Here is a 17,805-nt window from a genome sequence, read left to right as displayed (position 1 = left end):
TTTGAAGATTATTCTAGTAATATGTTTGGTGAAGAAAAATGCTGCTAAATAAGTCAGGGGCTAATAACTGGATTAATGACTGTTCTAAAACCTATGAGTTCAATATACTCTGCCATTCGGGACCTAGTCTTACTTTCTACTTTAAAAGATCAGTTTTCATTGCTATTTTTTATGCTGGAAACTGCACAGTATAAGGAAATCAGCTTATCATGAGCAGGTCATCAGGTCTTGAAATATCTGTCCATGAGAAAAAAAAATGATTGGAATCCTGTCACCAAGGAAATGGTTTAAAAATCTGTTTATTTCAGTGCCAAACAAAAATCTCAACTAGTTATCTTTATTTTGCAATGACTTTAGTTCTTTTGACCATTCATTCACTTATTACATGGCTACTATATACTAATCATTTAGAAAAAAGAACACCCTAGATGATTATACAAACCTTAAATATAACTATATGTTTGTGTGTGTTCCTATGCTTTTTTAAAGAGCACATTTGTGACAGGAAGTGAAGAATGGCATAGTCAGGAAAAAATTAAAGAGACACGATGTAATTATCTGAACTGGAATTAAGCCAATTAATAACCCATGTGCTAACACTACCCTCAAAGTGCTGAAAATGCCATCAGATATTTAAATGCCCTGGGTGGTCATAGCCAGCGATCTTCACCTCATCCATTTTCAGCACCATCCAGGGACATGGCTGACCCTGGCTTCTGAGGAAGGGCTGCCACCTGAAGTGAGCTACAGAGGAGGTACAGATTGTATAGTCCTAGCACAAGATTCTCTCAGGTGATCGTGAATGGATTTGCACTTATTTTGTAATGAAATCGAAACAATGGAGTTTTAGGCATTTGCTCATTTATTCAACACATATTTACTGAAGACCTACCGTGTGCCAGCCCAGCATTATGGCTAAGAATGCAGGATTTAAAGTCAGACTGCCTGTGTTTCATCTCTGGCTCCACACTTATTAGCTGTGTGCTCTTGAACAAGTCACCTAAATCTTCTATGCCTTGATTTTCTTTTCTATGAAGTGAGGATTTGTAGTACCTAATTCATAGGGTTGTTGTGGCACTAAAGTATGATGAAAAATGTTAAGTACTTAGCACAGAGCTTATCACAAATCAAGTGCTCAGTGATATGTTGGTTATTATTATTATTAGCCAGGAAATATACCAAAGTCTGGAAACAAAGAGATCAAACACCCCTCAGATAATCCTTGAAGTTTAGATTCCAGAATTTAGGGCTTTTAAACTTTACCCTTTCCAGCAGAAGTCTGTATTAGACTTCTGGATCTGTATTAGATCCTTGCTTTGCTATGTGCATTCATGTCTTGAACCTGAATGCTTTGAACATAATACACTCAGCACATCCAGAGTATGCAGTTTTGTTTATTCACACCCTCATTTTCTGCCTTCCTCAATAAAAGCTCAATAAAAGCTACCACGTAATGACCAGCCACGGATTCTATCTGTGTTAGCTCATGTCATCCTCAAAATAACCTTATGGGATGGATATTACCACCTTTTACAGACAGGGAAACTGAGACTCTGAGAGCAGCTGTGACTTACACAATTTTACAAAGGTCTGTTTGACTCCAAAGCTCATTCCCCTTTCACGCAGGTCACCTAGAACGCATTCACTAAGGACTGCACTGTTCTGCCTTGGGTTCTTGCCTGTCAGGTGCTTTGAGACCTGCAGGAGGACCTACCAATGTCAAAATCACTGATTCCTCCTCCCCCTAAATTGATTGACTGTGGACCGTATGTTTTAGACATGTCACAGCAGCCATTGTTAAAGAGGTTGTCATGCAAATAAACTAAATTACTCTGGCCATGACTTCTCTCTGATTACTTGCCTTTGAGTGGGCTCCCAGGTGCCTGACATTTCTTTCAGTTTTCTTCTGTCACCCTAAGTAGCAACGTCGTTGCTGAAGCATGACTGAGAGTTTTCACTTTTATATACACCATGATTCTTGTTTTAGGACAAGAGACTTAATCTCTCCAGTAACATCTGATAGAACTGTTCTCTTCATAAGCACCCCTTTCCCCCTTAAAAAAATTTACCTTCAATTTTCTGCTGTAAGAGGAAGATCCTTACTGAATATGATCATATATGTCCAAAAAAGATACCATCAAATACATAGGCAGATAATACAGTTTCCCCCTTTCTATTTTAGTAGCTCGTTTCAATTGAAATATATAGAAAAAGTTGCCTATAGCTAATCTTCCAGGTAGAAAATCTCATCAGTGATTGAAAATGACACTGTAAACTGAAAGATTCAGTCTCTTTCACCTACAGTGTGCCTATATTTTAAGAATGAGTTGTATGAAAGAACACATCTTTTTACATTGTGATGTATAGCGGACGATATTCACAAAGAGAACTGCAAACTCTGAGAGAGGTCTTTGTAGATTGATCAACTGGCCTTCACTAGCTTGGAATGTGGCACCAGCTATACCTTGCTGAGACTGGGCCTGTACAATGTAATGTTTTTCTGCTTTTCTCTGAGAATGAATTAAGCACTTAAATCCCTATCCCTAAAATTCAAAATGAACCCCCCAAAATTTCCACTTAGCTATTTAGACATTTTTAAGAATTAGAGGTCTGTGCACTAACTGTATAGGTGGAAGAATCTTATTATTATGAAGACAAGGGTGATTTCCATACCTGTTGGGCCAGAATCTTTAAAGAAAGCTGGAAGTTGGCTGGTATGATGGAAACAGCACTGGTGGGCCACTGGAGCCCTCGGTTCCAATGTCGACAATGCTGTTGCCTTTATGATTTATTAGCCTGAGTCTCTGGCCCTCAGTTTCCTCATCTGCTAAATTAGGGCGTTGGAGAGATTGATCTCTGTGGCTTTTCCCGGCTCTGGTATTCTCTGGGTCTGCAAATCGCCTTCAGTGTCTGCCATAGTCTGCCTTGCCAGCTCTGTTTGTCACAAAGATTAATCCATTTTAACTGTACCTTGGAGTGCTCCCGAGAGAGAAGGATGGATGGATTGTTTTGCACCTATTATTGCATCAGAACTTTTGCCTTTTTAGACGAGATCGTGCAGTGCCTAAATTCTGTCTGCCTGTCTGCCCACTGACTTTGTGCTGATCTCTTGCCACCGTTCCTCTTCTTCCAGCATCCATCTCCCTCCAAGATCTAGACTCGGCATCCGACTGTACCTGTCTTGTTCTCTGCAGCATCTGTCTGCTACACTCCTAGACCATCGTTAATAAACTTTCACACATTACACACAGACCCTAATATGCTGGCACCTGCACATAAATATCTACATTGATAAAACTAGGGTAGAAAACTCTATTTTTTAAAAAGACCTCTATCTAGTGCCATTTACATTTGCACTTTTTGTTTAGTTGTAAGTTTTAATAGTTCCCCCTTTGAGGATTTGTCAGTAGGAGCAGTATTGCTTATCAGAACACACCAACAGTCTTTTTGTAATATTCGCTTTTCCCCTTTGGTTCAGCCGAGCCTGCTGACAGATCATTCAAATTCAATTGTTTTATGTCTAAGCCGAACAGCTAATTAAAGTAGGGATGATTAACCTGACTGGCAGTGTCGCTCTCCCTCTCGCGCTCTCTCTCTCCCTCTCCCTTTCTCTCTCTCCCTCCCTCCTGTTCCAATCAGTCTTTTTCTCACACTCTCTCTCTCTCCTTCCGTGTCTCTCTCCCTCTGTCTCTCTCCCCCCCTCTCTCTCTCCCTCTCTCTCTCTCCCCCACCTCTTCCTCTCGGTCTCTCCCTCCCTCGGTTGGTCTCTCTCTCTCTCTCTCTCTCTCTCTCTCTCTCTGTCTCTTGCTCTACTGTTTTTTTTTTTCCTCTCTCTCTCTCCTAAACGTGGTCTGCTTGCTGATGGCAGAATGGCACTCGGAGATTTGTGCATTGTGTCTGGTTTCCTACGGGCAGGCTGACCCAGTGCCTCCAGGGACTTATCAATAGACCACTCAGAAGAGACACAGACAGGAGAGAGGAGGAGGGGTGGGGGGAGAGAGAGAGAATCAATATCAAGAATAGAAGGAGCTCCGAAGCCATTTTTTTTTTAAAGAAGTATCGGGACTTGGGAGAGGGTGACAAAGAAGGTTTTTCAAAGAGGCAGTGGAGGAGGTTCTAATAAATTTGGAAGGAAACAGTTCCCTGTCTTGGGAAAAGGAGAACTCCTGACTGATTAGCATTCACACCAGGTATGAGATGTTCGCTACCCCTTATCACTGTGTCGCAACCGAGATGGAAAAGCCTTTTTTTTTTTTTTAAGAGACCTAGGGAGCATGTATTTCGCTGTGTTTGTTGTTGGGGGGTAAGGGGGTGGCGTGAGATCTGTGGGCATTTGTGTATGGGAGCAGAAAGAATGGAAGCAGTACAACGGGGGGTGGGAAAGAGTATGGACTATGTTACTGTCTTCCCTGTCTTTGTGCACCCCTGGGGGGTTACCCAAGTTCATTTCTAGCAGGTGGATTTAGACGGGAGTTACTTAACGCTTGACCGCCAGTTTTGAAAAAAAAGAAAAAGAAAAAAAAACGCTGCTTCCTATGTCTATTAAAGGAAGCTCCAATTTCTCTCTCTCTCTCTCTCTCTCTCTCTCCCTCTCTCTCTCTCTCTCTCTCTCTCTCTCTCTCTCTCTCTCTCCCTCTCTCTCTCTCTCTCTTCCTCTCTCTTCCTCTCTCTCTCTGCCCCCCCATCTCTCTTCCCCTCTCTCCCTCTCTCTTCTTTTTTTTCCTCTTCTAACCAGACAGCGGGAGGGTTCCTGGCTCCCAGCCAGCCCAAAAGCCTCTAAGTGTTTTGCACTTGTTTCAGGGAGTAGCTGCCCGGGGATTTTTCAGCATTTTCACTAGAGAACAAAGAGTTCTTTACAAAGGGAAGGGGTGGGGGGGGCAGTGAGCTTAATGTCTGATATATGTTTTTCTATTTTTATTAGTTTTTCGCCTAAAAAGAGAGAGACAGGAACAGAACATTCACTCTATAAAGACACAAAGACATTCAAAAGAAATCCAGTTATCTTTTCTCCGCATCACCCCAATATATATACATAAAAAAGGAAAAGGAAAAAGACTAATTAAGTTGGATATGTTGCTCTTTTCTCATCTTTTACTCTTTCTAAATCCAACTGTTCTATGCTCACTCTATGCTATTTTTTTCGACTCACAATAAAAGTTGTTCGGGATTCATCCTCTGCTGTCGTCTCTTTGCCCATTCTGGGTCCCTAAAATCCTGTGGAGGAGAGAACAAGACTCCACAAAATAATCAATTTAGTGGCAAGAATATCTTCTACTTTTGCCACTTAGGTAAAAAGTTAATTATGGGATTTGGGTTCCCAAAATACCAATGGGGTACATTAGTTCATTCGGTCTCACAAGTTTTTGCATCCGTTTAAAAGGTACCGCTTGTGTCACTTGTCAGTTATTAAGAAAAGGTACTAAGGGAACAGATATTTGTATTTTATTTTTGTTTCTATTTAATGACGTAAATTACAAAACCCCCAGAGAGATTACTGCCCCATCCGTGATACACTAGTTCAAGCGAAATATAGTCTAGACAGAGATTTTTCTACGATTCTGATTGCCACGTAGCTTTGCGTGTTCTCCATTTGATTTTTTGCCTATGCATGTATATTTTCACCATGAATTTGTGTTTGTAGCAAACATTCCAGAATGCTTATCATTTTCAAATTAATGCTCCAACAAAAGAAGAAAGAAATCATGTGAACTGTCTGTGCAAGACGTGTAAACAATTCCACCTTTTACATATGCTGTACATTTATATCTTTATACTGACATCCTTGAATGATAAACTCAAGAAAATGTTTTCTTTCTAAAAGTTCTCCTCCTAATGCATTTATATTTCAATTGTTATTTGGAAATCTCTTTAAGATACTTAATAGACACAAAACTGAACAGGGGGAAAATTCACAAGCACCACAAAAATTCTTAAATATACCTTATGTACAGTACCTAACTACAGATAACTATTTTACTAAGTGGAAACCAGATACAACAGTTGTTTCAAGATTCAGAAACTCTTTTCTTCTTTTTTTTTTTTTTTTTTTTTTTTCGTTCACTGAAAGTATAATCTGTTCCTGTCCCTGGGGTGGGAAACTGTAGGGAAAATATATACATTTTTCCATATTTTTAGAATACATTTAAGTAACTGCTTCTTAAGGGTGTAATACATATCAGGGCAGAGAGTGGTGTCTAGTCAGTAAGCCCTTCTGGCTGGGAGGTGTGAGCGCCTTATGTTTGAAGTAACTTGATAACAAGGAGTCTTTTCGGGAAACCTTACTGTGTATGTGTTGCCTCAGTAATGACCCACCAGAGAAAAAACAAGAGCTAGGTGGCCAGTGTTTGCACTTGAAGTCGCTGAAAGACATTAGAATTAGGGGAACTTTTGGCGAATCCAAATTTTTCTAGGGTAACTCACTTCTTACCGTTATGTGTTTTCCTCAGGAAAATTCTTATATTGCCTTGAGACTTTTCTGTATTTTCGTAGAGATTTTTAATGCTCTTAAGAGTGCTTAAGGAGAAAAAGATCTTTAAAAAGAAAGTCATCAAAATAAGAGAAAAGAAACTCGGTCTTCAAAAAGTTTTATATTGAAGGCAAGAGCTTTTTTTTTTTCCCCTTTTGGCTTGTTTCTGATTTTTTTTTTCCCCTTGAACTCTTTTGTTGCTGTGGGCTGCTGTGTTTGCATTTTTGTTTTTTGTTTTGTTTTTTGCTTGTGCTTTTTTGTTGTTGTTGTTGTTGTTCTATTTTTAATGTGACCAAGGGGGTCTAGGAAAGAGACAGAGGGGCTACTGGAAGAGGCGGTTACTGAAAGCTGCACTAGCCCCTCTTGATCCCAACTCAGGCAGCTCCTATCAGCCAGTTGTGCCGCCAGGAGTACAGTGAAAGGTGATAGCTGTCATTCTGGGATTCTTCGTGCATCTGACCTGAGAGTAACACATTCACAGTCGAGGAGAAAAGGGAAAAAAAATAGAGGAGGAGGAAAGAAAAGCTCTTTGAGCTGGAATACACTGGCCCTTTCTTCCTGTAGGCAATCCGCTCCAGTTCTTGGCGACGTGTCCTGCACTATCAGATATCATATGACTTTTTATTTAGATTCCTTTTCGGAGAATGGCCTGTTAGGACTCTGTTTGTTTTCTTTTATTTAATTTCCTTCTCCCCTCACCCGCTAGTCTTGTGTATCTGTGTGTGCGAGAGAGTGTGTGTGTGTGCATGCATATGTGTGTGCAATTTTTATCTTTGTTTTTGTTCTGTTGATCTGATGCTTTCTTTAAGGACAAAGCTTTAATTATTTCAGTGTACTGGTTTAATCATTTGCCAAAAAGAAACCTCATTCTAGGCTTTTGGGGGGTCCGTTTTTAGACATGTCCATTAACACATGAGACTGGAAATCCTAAATGCTTGCTGGTCGGCCCTTGGCCCATTCCCTCACCTTAATTTCACCCTCCCCCTCATCAGCATGCACAATAGTATAAGTTAGGAAACACCTGTGCTGAGTTGAGAGGGAAATAAAAGTAGAAGCAACTTCTTCAAATCTGCACTCCTAGTTTCACTTTAATAAACTTTTTTTTAATCACTGATTTTTTTTTTTTTTTTTTTTTTGGCACCCTCTGCTGAGCTTGAAAGCATCAGAGATACTGAACGATGTGTCTGTGGAGCTTTTGTGAGGCCAGCTGAGCACCCCTGGAAAGTAGAGCAGGGGCTGAAAGTCATTCAGTGACTTAGAATTAAGTGAGAGACTTAAATAAGATCTGTGAGATCTGTGGGCCAGGCAGGGTTTGGTGATAGATGGTAAAATGGAATACTTAGGGATACTCAAAGAGGAGAAAAAATTTCCAGTCAGGGTAACACAGGCATTCCTGCTGCAATTAGGGCCTTAAAAACTGTATTTAAGCCAATTTTTATTTTGTGTAACTCAAAATTTAACTAATAGATATGTGATTGCCTTCCTCTCCATGCCTGCTATGTAAAACAGAGGAATTATACTGACATTATTCCTGGGTTTCTCCTGAATTTTTGATGTATTTCTTTTTCAGTTTTCAAGAGTTCAGATTTTAGTTAGCAAAAGAAAAACATAACTTCTCTAGGTGTGCAAGTAGATTCCTATGCATTATTCTTATCAATTCATAACCTATCTATACGTAACATAATATATCCTATTTGTATCAGGATTTTGGGGGGATAGTAACAAGCAAGACTGCCTTGAAGTTACAGATGACCATTACATTCTTCAAACTTATAGTTTTTCGTTCCTTGTTACTCTCCCCAAAATTATTTTTTACAGACCTTAAATATCTACTGCCTTATCTTAGCCCAAGGTGAATTTTGTTGAAACTTAGAGGGAATTTTATTCCACCTCTTTAAGAGTATCCAAAAGGGAAGAGGGAACTATTTTTCGTTCAACAAAAATTTTAGAAGCCTTTTTTTTCCCCAGCAGAAAACTCCAAAACAGCTTTGTCTCAGAACGTTAAACTTGGCATGGATCAGAAATGTGAGTTTTGCTTTGTTTGAGGAAATTTGTTTTTGAAACAACAATGTTATAAGTATTTTTAAATTGCCTGCTGAGCATGCGCTGTGTCTGACTTTATTCATAGTTTTAAACACACACCAAAGTGCAGTCTTCTGAATGGCCACAGGTAAGGCTGTTGATTTGTAGGATCTTTCTCAGAGCCACCTTCAGTGAGTCTACTCAGTTTTCCAGAAGGGAAAAGGGCGAGAGCTGAGTTTAAACCTGGATTCCCTTCTAAAAACCATAGAGCAAAAGTAGATTCCCCCATTAAGGCTTGCACATTATACTTAGGGTAAGTACTATTCAACTTTCCTTTCTTATGGGAGTCGCCTGCCTTAACTTTTCGGCTTACTACTAGCAGAGTAAAATAAGAAAAAATTTGAACTCAATGAGGTATTTGACTGAAGTAGAAAATTTGCAGATTTTTAAGGGCATTTATTGTGCATAAATTTGGGGATCCGAGAATTTGCCAGTGAAAAGATAGCAGCTCTGTGCTTACAGAGCAAAGATGTGCTAGTCTGAACATGCCTGATCTCATCTGGAACCGAAAGCTAACTCTAGGTGGGCCTGTAATAATACCAGAAAAAGAACACATGTATCTTTTGTACAACCTTTTTTTTTAAAAAAAAAAAAAAAAAAAAAGCAGGCTTCCAAAGGGAATGACAAAGAAGTAGGTTCTCCTCTTGCTGAATAAGTAGTCATACTTTGCTCCAGGAGATATATATTTCCAGTTGTTTTGGGTTGTTTTGTTTCATTTTGTTGTTGTCATCCCTGTGGAAGTATATTCTTTCCTGTCGGTGACTGTTAACACTTTACATTTTTCAGAATGCTTTATTTATCTCCATTAACTCCATTTGATGTTTCCTCACTTGGTTACCTTTTTCAAGTCTGCGATGACCCTCTCAGGCTTTGCAATTCTTATCGATTCTTGCCAGAATATATTTATTCATTAGCTGTTTGTTATAGTTATGGTGGAGATAATCTCATTTTTCAGGCCTTTATAATTATCCAAACAAATTTCATTTTGAGGTGAAATTTCTCATAGCTTTTCTTGACTCAGAACTGAACTTGTCTTGCAGAGGCTTGAAGAAAAGCCAACTAGCCGTTCTTTGAGAACTAAATATTCTAAGAAATGCAAATGAAATTTTTTTACAAAATACATATTGTGCATCTATGCAATGCTCTTCTAATTTTTTTCTTTCCATGATTTAAAATAGAACTGAAAATTAAATGTTATTTTAAAAAAAGAAAAAAATCTGCCAGGTTAATGCTGATACTTTAAATGCCCAATTTAAAATAATTCAAAGTTTTTATTTCTATGCAACATATCACCTTTCAGTGTCACTCCGTAATACTTTGTGCAAATATACATATATATATATATACACATACACACACATACGGAGACACAGCTTCACTTTACATTTATATTAATTCTATTTTTGCATGAAAGAGGATTAGCCTTAATGCAAACTTTTATTAATTTATTATATTTTATTTTTCTGTAATTTAAAAATCCAATTATTGCCTCCCTCTGATTATTTAATATATATATATACTTATTAATGTCTTTTTATATTCTAATAATTTATCTCAACTTATAAAGTATTTTTATGTCTTATATACTCCTGAATTTTATGCAGCTGTATTAACATTCAGGTTTATTCCGATACGATTTGCTTTGTTCCGTATCTGTTACTGTGTTAAACAAGTTTTTTTTACTTTCCCAACCTAGAAAGGCTATGGCTATTTTTTCTGTATATTATTTCTATATGTCTTCAGTATTCTGAAGAAGAAAACTTTTTAACCTCATGATCCCCTGGAAAGCTTTCAAACAAGTAGGAGAAGTAATCTTTACCTTGCTACTCCCATGTCTGGTCTGTGTGCTCTCACTATACCACGCCCCGCCACCAGCAACCCTGAAAACACAACAGTAATAAACGTGATATGATAACTTTTCTGATCATAGAACCAGGAAATACCAAAGAAAATTGTGGCATATGTAGGAAAATGCCAAGTGCTTCTCCAGTAAGATCAGCTGTTTTTGTACTTTTTTTTCTCTCCTGAATTTTGTTTGTGACTTTTTTGGCTTGCTGAAGCATATCCCCATAATCTTATGAAGCCACAGCAAATTCCCAGTGCCACAACAGCACTGTGCAGCTGGGGAGAGCCCAGAAGAGCTGCTGCTGGGTGGCTGCAGACTTCCCGAGCAATGATGTAAGGCGGGAGGAGTAAGTAGGCTACTCTTCCCTTTGCTTCTTACCTGGGCTGCCAACTGGTCAGGTAGAGCGATTTTTTTCTGTTGCTTTCCCTTCAGCTCTTTGGGGCTTTTCCTTCAATTACCAATGGATTTCTACCTTTTTCCAGGGATGATTTACCCAGCAAAGCATCCCATTTTTCTTTCATATTGAAACATGGAAAGCTTTGGAGATTGGGAAGGGCAAAGAAAAGGGGCTCAGGGTAACTGGGAAATATTCAAAATGGCATCAGACTCAAAGCTGTTTGGGGGTCTGTAACTTTTCCGTTCTCCCCAGAGCCTCTACGAGGTTGAAAGTAGTGAATGGGATAACTATAGGGTACAAACTGTGATCTAACTAATTCAGTAGATGGAGCTCTTCCCCCTAAGTCTGTATTTAAATTAACATCCCGCTCTGGTTTGTGGGGCTCTCTGTTTCAAGGTGTGTCACACCACACATATAAACTCAAGGGCCTAGATGGCTAGGAAAGCGATTTCCTGACACTTTTCAAAAAAGATGCAGCACTCTGCTTTGAAACACAAAACAGCACAGGGGAGAAGGAAGGATGGGGTGGGAAATGAAGTTTACATATCTAAATTTCTCCCTATGTTTGTTGATATTCTCAAGTGTGAAGTTAACTCCTAACACTATAGAAGTGATTATTACTGTAAATGTAGAAAGATGTATGGAACATACAGGATTTGGGCTGTGTTTGTTGTAAATCTTCCAGGCTATCTGAACTGTGCAGATCTCCTCTCATTTGATTCTGCAAAGGAATTTTAATACTGTAAAGCAATTGTTTCATCCAATTAGTCTAGAGAACCTGGCTGAAATGTGACAAATTCTGAATTGTGACAGTGCAGAGGAGGGCAAAGCAGCTGTGTTAGGAAGGTGCCTTTATGGAAGCCAAAATATTTTCAACAATAACTGAAAATAGATCTCCAGTATCTGCTTTAATATGGAAAGAACTACTTGTTTATTTCCGTTTAAATTAATTGAAATGAATAATTGTCATAAAATTTGCATCAGTGTTATAGTGTTCTCAGTACCAATGGGATAAAGTTCGATCATGTCCTTGCCTGAAGAGAAAATATAGATATTCTGTAGCAAATTATCTTTCTTAGTGGAATGTCTTCTCCCAGATTGGAGATATTACTGAATATCTCTTGTTAAATCTTGATAAGATCATTTGGCCAAAGTAGAACTGGGCTTGGCTTTAGTACCAAAAGAAATAGCATTTTTAAGGGACTTGGATTTCCTTTGCATACCACGTGTCTGAGTCCGATACAGTCCAGAAAAACAGAGAGGATGAGATGAAATTATTCCTAAGCAGCCGCTGTAGGCCAAACACTGAAACAGTGCCAACCTGGACCAATCAGGCCAGCTTCTTAGAAGATGCACGCTTTTGTCGAACACTTACATGATGAGAAAGAGGGAGGAAGCCCTTGAAATTGCATTCGTATGAATGATTCTTCACTAATTTCAATAAAGTCCATGGCAATAGATGCAATGATTTTTATTTTTTTGTAAAGAAGAAAATGTCAGTTTTCTTGTCCAGCTAAGGATCTCTGAATGCTGTACTCTGACATCTTTTGAACAAAACTATCCTTTTGAATTTAAGCAAGTAAAAAACTTCTCACAGAGAGCAAAGAGTAAAACTGATGGAAACTCAAAATCAATTCCAAACCCATTTCTGGCATGATGAGAATAACATTTGTGCTGTGTTTAAAGCAGTTTAAAACAAGAAAATGATAAAATGATCAATATACTTAAAGCCAAAAATAACCAGGAGAGAACGATCTGTAATCCATTCCTAGACCTGAAACCCTACACTTCTGATTGAACATGAAAATAAACGAATATATCTTTTATAAGGTGGCATTGTAAGCCTTATAATATAAAGAAATGATGAGATGCCAAGCTTTCAACTCTATTTAAGCTATGTTTTCAGAGTTTAGCCAGACAAAAATTTCTAGACTTAAACTATTGTAGATTTATTTATTTCTACATACCCTGACCATAGAAAGAGCAAAAGTTAAGGAATATATAGAATGCCACAACGGACTACATTGCCACTTCACAGTCTATGTACGTTCTTTATTTATTTGAGAAAAAAAAAAAAGTTAAAACTACAGCAAAAAAATTTTTTTTTAATTTATTATTATTATTTATTTTATTTTTTATTTTTGGCTGCGTTGGGTCTTCGTTGCTGCACGCGGGCTTTCTCTAGTTGCGGCGAGCGGGGGCTACTCTTCGTTGTGGTGCATGGGCTTCTTATTGCAGTGGCTTCTCTTGTTGCGGAGCACGAGTTCTAGGCATGTGGGCTTCGGTAGTTGTGGCGTGTGGGCTTCAGTAGTTTTGGCACACGGGCTTCAGTAGTTGTGGCATGCAGGCTCTAGAGTGCAGGCTTAGTAGTTGTGGCTCGCGGGCTTGGTTGCTCCGCGGCCTGTGGGATCTTCCCGGACCAGGGCTTGAACCCGTGTCCCCTGCATTGGCAGGCAGATTCTTAACCACTGCGCCACGAGGGAAGCCCAAAAAGAATATTTTAGACTATATCTGAAAGTGAATTAGTCACTGTGGAACGGACTTGAATATTTCTTAAAAAATACCTTGACTCTCGGGCTTCGCTGGTGGCGCAGTGGTTGAGAGTCTGCCTGCCGATGCAGGGGATACCGGTCCGTGCCCCGGCCCGGGAAGATCGCACATGCCGCGGAGCGGCTGGGCCCGTGAGCCATGGCCGCTGAGCCTGTGCGTCCGGAGCCTGTGCTCCGCAACGGGAGAGGCCACAACAGTGAGAGGCCCGCGTACCGCAAAAAAAAAAAAAAAATACCTTGACTCTTGACTAATTTATTAAATTCAACACACACATAAATATAAATCACGCATATTTTATCCTTATTGCTTTACTAGATTGAAAGACTAAGTTGACATCAATACATTTTGAACCTATGGATTCAAGGTCAGTGAAATGTCACTGTCCAAGTTTACAAAAACCTCTCTAGACTTCAGATTTTGCCCCAACAAACGACTTTCTACCAACCTTTCCAGAGTCATTCGACTGGCTAGTTATTTATTGATCAGATAAAATAAAATTGTCCTTCTGGATGAAGAAATCCTGGCTGAAAAATTAAAATGACAACAAATTGCATAAGCACATTTAATTTCGTTGACCTAAGGTGCAGTAGGAGTGATGATAATTCTAATGAGCACTGTGACGAATGTAACTACAAAGAAGCATGTGTGATTACATCAGGAAGAGTGACCTCAGTGGGCAAGGTCAGAAGGGTGAGACACACACAGGAGCCATGACAGAGTGGAGGCTAATGATGAAAGTTATTGGAGATGCTTAAAGCTTGTAGCTGGCTGCAAAACTAACAGATACCAAAAAAAAAGAGTCCATGAATTTTAAAGTAGATAGAAAGGCAATACTTTTCCTTATAGGATATAATCAAGTGTAGAATTCACTTTTGCAGAGAATTACAACAACCTCCTAAGCTTTGGCTGTCCAGTGTGGTAATAGTTGTAAAGAGCTGTTATGCTCATCTGCTTAAAGATTCATATAAGTGTAATTGTTATAGCAACTTGTTATGCTATTGTTTGAAGTTGAAAAGCTCTGCTTTAAGTGTCGACAAAGCAAATGTCAGCATCACAGAATCATAATCATGGCATCTTAGAGCTTGAAGGAGCCTTAGATATCTCAATAAAGGTGAATGGGTTACCAAACTCTCCAGAAAGGAATACTGACTATCTGGTGCAGGACCATGTAGAATTTTTTAAAATATGTATTTTATATATTGTGACTTACATTTGGAAAACACTATTTAATATAAAAGCTTAAAAACCAGAGAAACTAAAGCTCCACAAATTCATCTTGACTAGTGGTGCTGTACATTGGATTCTGTGAACCAGGGGTTCTAAACAGAGAAGAATGGAAATTTTTCAGTAAAGCACAAAATTTTATTTTCACCAAAGGGACAGGGTGTTTAACAGAAGAAGAAATGCTATTTGGGCTTACACCATGCTAATAGGAAAACGTAAATGGAAAAGTGATCAAACTTTCTCAAGATGAGAAAGGCAAATTGTACGAGAACTCAAGTTTTCTAGCTTCTACTCTACACCGCAAGCCTGAGCCCTAAAACAAATTTTATAAAAATAAAATGTGGATGATATTCCAGAAGTAATTGAGGAAGAAAGCAGAGTAAGCAGGCCCTTAGCGTTCCTATTTCTATACCGATAACCCTACCTTACATGGGGTAGGGGGCAAATATGTGTGGTGAGGATAAGGCATTCTGGGGAATGAAAGAAAATGCACCCACATTGGCACTCCGTGGACACTCTCTGCTGTTAACATTGCTTCCCTCATGCAACCCTCATATCCCCTCCAAGGTAACCTTGTATCTCATTTCTCTTCTTCCCTCTATCCCCACCAAAAGAAAAAGAAAAAGAAAGAAAGAAAAAAGAAAAGAAAAAAATTTTTTGAGAAATTGTGGTCAGAAAATCCTTTAGAAAGAAGTCCTTCTCCTTAGAAATCTTCCTGTACAAATCAGTGTATCTAACTGTTGTATCAAAATGTGAGTTCTAATCAGAGGGTACTGAGTTAATAAGTTTAAACACATTTTAACTGGGTTCCTCCTTGTCTCCTAAGCGCACACTACATTTCCACAACCCTGTTCTTTTCACCTGGTGCTCCCAAGTAGAGACAAATTCTGCCTTCTCTATTTCTACAGTACTCTATCTTTTAATGGCTTTTGTCATATTCTCTCTTATAGATTAGCCATTTGTATGTTTATTTGTAATGTAAGGAACAGGTCTATGTAATCTGGGCAGTGCCCTTAATTTCACTGGGCCTCAGTTTCCACATCTATAAGTAGGAAAATGATAACTACCTTGCTGGGATATTGTAAGGATTCCTGAAATGGAGTATATAGAGTGCTTGGTACCATGACTAGCGCGTGATCTTCTCTCAGTATCATTGTTGTTGTTACTACTACTACTATTATTAATATTCCCTTTCCCCTAGTTCTTCCCCAATAGTATTCTTTTCGAGCTCATAGATTGATCTTATTGAGTTCAAAATCTCTTCAAGCAACAAACGCAATGACTTTTACATAATAGGAGCTGAATAAAAATATATTGAATCTCTTTTGTGCAAGTCCATAGGCCCCATTACTTCCTTACAAAGATCCTTCAGTTCTTTCCTGGAAGTTTAGAATAGTCAGCCCTGGCCAACCTAGGGACGCCATAAACGATATCAGTATTGCTCACTGTAGACTGTCGGTGCCACCTGCCTTCCCTTTCAGGTTCCACACAGGCCCCCCAATCACATAGGATTGCTCTTTGCAGCATCCCCAGAGATGTCAGCTTGTAGTTCTGTTTCATGTGATTAATGAGCTGGTTATACCTCTGTCTGCAGCCTGAACTAGAAACTTTCACTTTGGAGAGCAGGTCAAGATATCGAATTTAAGTTTAGTTGCATCTGTTATAAGCCAATTGTGTATTCGTTACATTTATAAATTCCCTCTCCAGCCATATATTTTCACGGCTGTTGAAAGCTCCTGAATCTGTGTTGAATGTCCTTAGATTTTACTTTGGGGACCAGAAAATGAGGCAGTGAGACATTTTTGAGAGCTAGCTGTCATCTTTGGCATTTCTTCCTTTTAGTGTCTAATCTGGTCTGTTTGAAGAAGGGGGCAAGTATATAATTTTTTATCTAACTTGAATGTGGTATGGTAATTCTGTATCAGTGAGGTCTAGGGTCAATGCAGGTCATCTACACATTTCTGCTTTCCTGGCATGCAACCCCATTCTGTGGAAATGAGAAACTTCTAAAAACTGGAAATGATAAAATAACTTGAGGCATGTCAGGGTAGAGATATAGCATTAAATACTTCAAGTCAGCTGGAGGCAGGATGGTATACAAGGTGGATTCGAGGTGTATATGGATCTTACTGGTTCTTCAGGGTTACAGTGAATAGTGAGAAAATAAAAGGGGGCCAATCACATGGCCATAGCTGAGGAGAAGCTGACTGTAGGGTGTGCTTAAATCAGGAAGTATGCTGCATCTTAATCAGCCAGAAGTTCCATTTATTTGAAAGCGAGCTGGTATTTGTGAGGGGAACAAGGTCACATTTAGTAGAACTGGTAATTCAATAAAGGGTTCTGACTTTGCCAGAGTAGTAGTGTTGGCATCAAGAGAAGAAAGTTTTGCAGATTTCTCTGTGTGCACTTGCCATTACTGGTGTTCCTGGTGGGTGGCTGAATCATCCTGATGGCATTCAACAGGAACCAGCTGCTGAGAATATTAAAATGCAAGCATTTCTTCCTCTAGAGAGACAGTAGCATCTGCAAAGTTTTCCTATCTTGGTAGTACAGATAATCCCAGGGAGCAGACTCTAGTAGTTTTAACTCTCTATTCATTTATACATTTTCTTTTATCATTATCGTCAGTATCTCAAGTTCTAACAGGAGAGAAGAATGCCTGAGTCCACACCAGGTTGTAGAGACAGATAGGAAGCAGTTAGCCAAGGACATGGGATTGCCTCTTGCGCTTTACCTTGAATTATGATTCTCAAGAGGAGAAACTGGCATTTTTCTCCCTTGGCTTGCCTTCACAGCAAAGGGCCACCATACTTTTAGTCTTCAGAGCTCCACCACCAGCAGGAAGAGAAGGCCTTGAACTTCCTCACCCTCAACACAGACTTTCTTGGAGCTTTCCTTTTTACTTGTAAAACTTGTGATTTGTCGCTTTCCTTGTGTGATTTGTTGTTGTCTTGTTTTGTTGAGCTAGCATCAACAGTTGGGGGAAAGGGCGGTACAGAAAGGAGGTTTGGACTCCGTAATCTTCTAGGTCTTTTCCGTCTCTAATATTTATGAAGAATGTATTGAACTGATGGAAAAAATGTTGAATATGTTCGTTATGACTTATATTCACCGCTGTGTTGCCTAGAATATAAAAGAGCAAAGCAGTTGCAGCATAACTAGTTCCTTACAATAAATGTGCTGGTACGACAGAGCTCTGTATCCTTTCCTATTCTACTGTGTGTCGTCCCCAGACACACA

General features: G+C 39.1%; 1 protein-coding gene across 17 annotated transcripts in view; it reads left to right on the top strand.

Moving 5' to 3' along the window:
* ZBTB20 (zinc finger and BTB domain containing 20) overlaps positions 1-17,805 on the top strand; it is an 830,948-nt gene that overhangs the window by 685,551 nt on the left and 127,592 nt on the right. Inside the window, exon 1 of one of the 17 annotated variants that reach the window (XM_081234529.1) lies at positions 8,338-8,491. The exons of the other annotated variants lie outside the window; for them this stretch is intronic. The gene's annotated coding sequence lies outside the window, so the exon portion shown is untranslated. Of the gene's footprint in view, positions 1-8,337; positions 8,492-17,805 lie in introns of those variants that run through there. 17 annotated transcript variants of the gene reach the window in all.

Source organism: Mesoplodon bidens, assembly GCF_964165515.1.
Source record: "Mesoplodon bidens genome assembly, chromosome: 5".
Taxonomy (NCBI): Eukaryota; Metazoa; Chordata; class Mammalia; order Artiodactyla; family Ziphiidae; genus Mesoplodon; species Mesoplodon bidens.
Note: the sequence above shows the minus strand (reverse complement) of the source record. Positions and strands in the feature narration are given on the sequence as shown.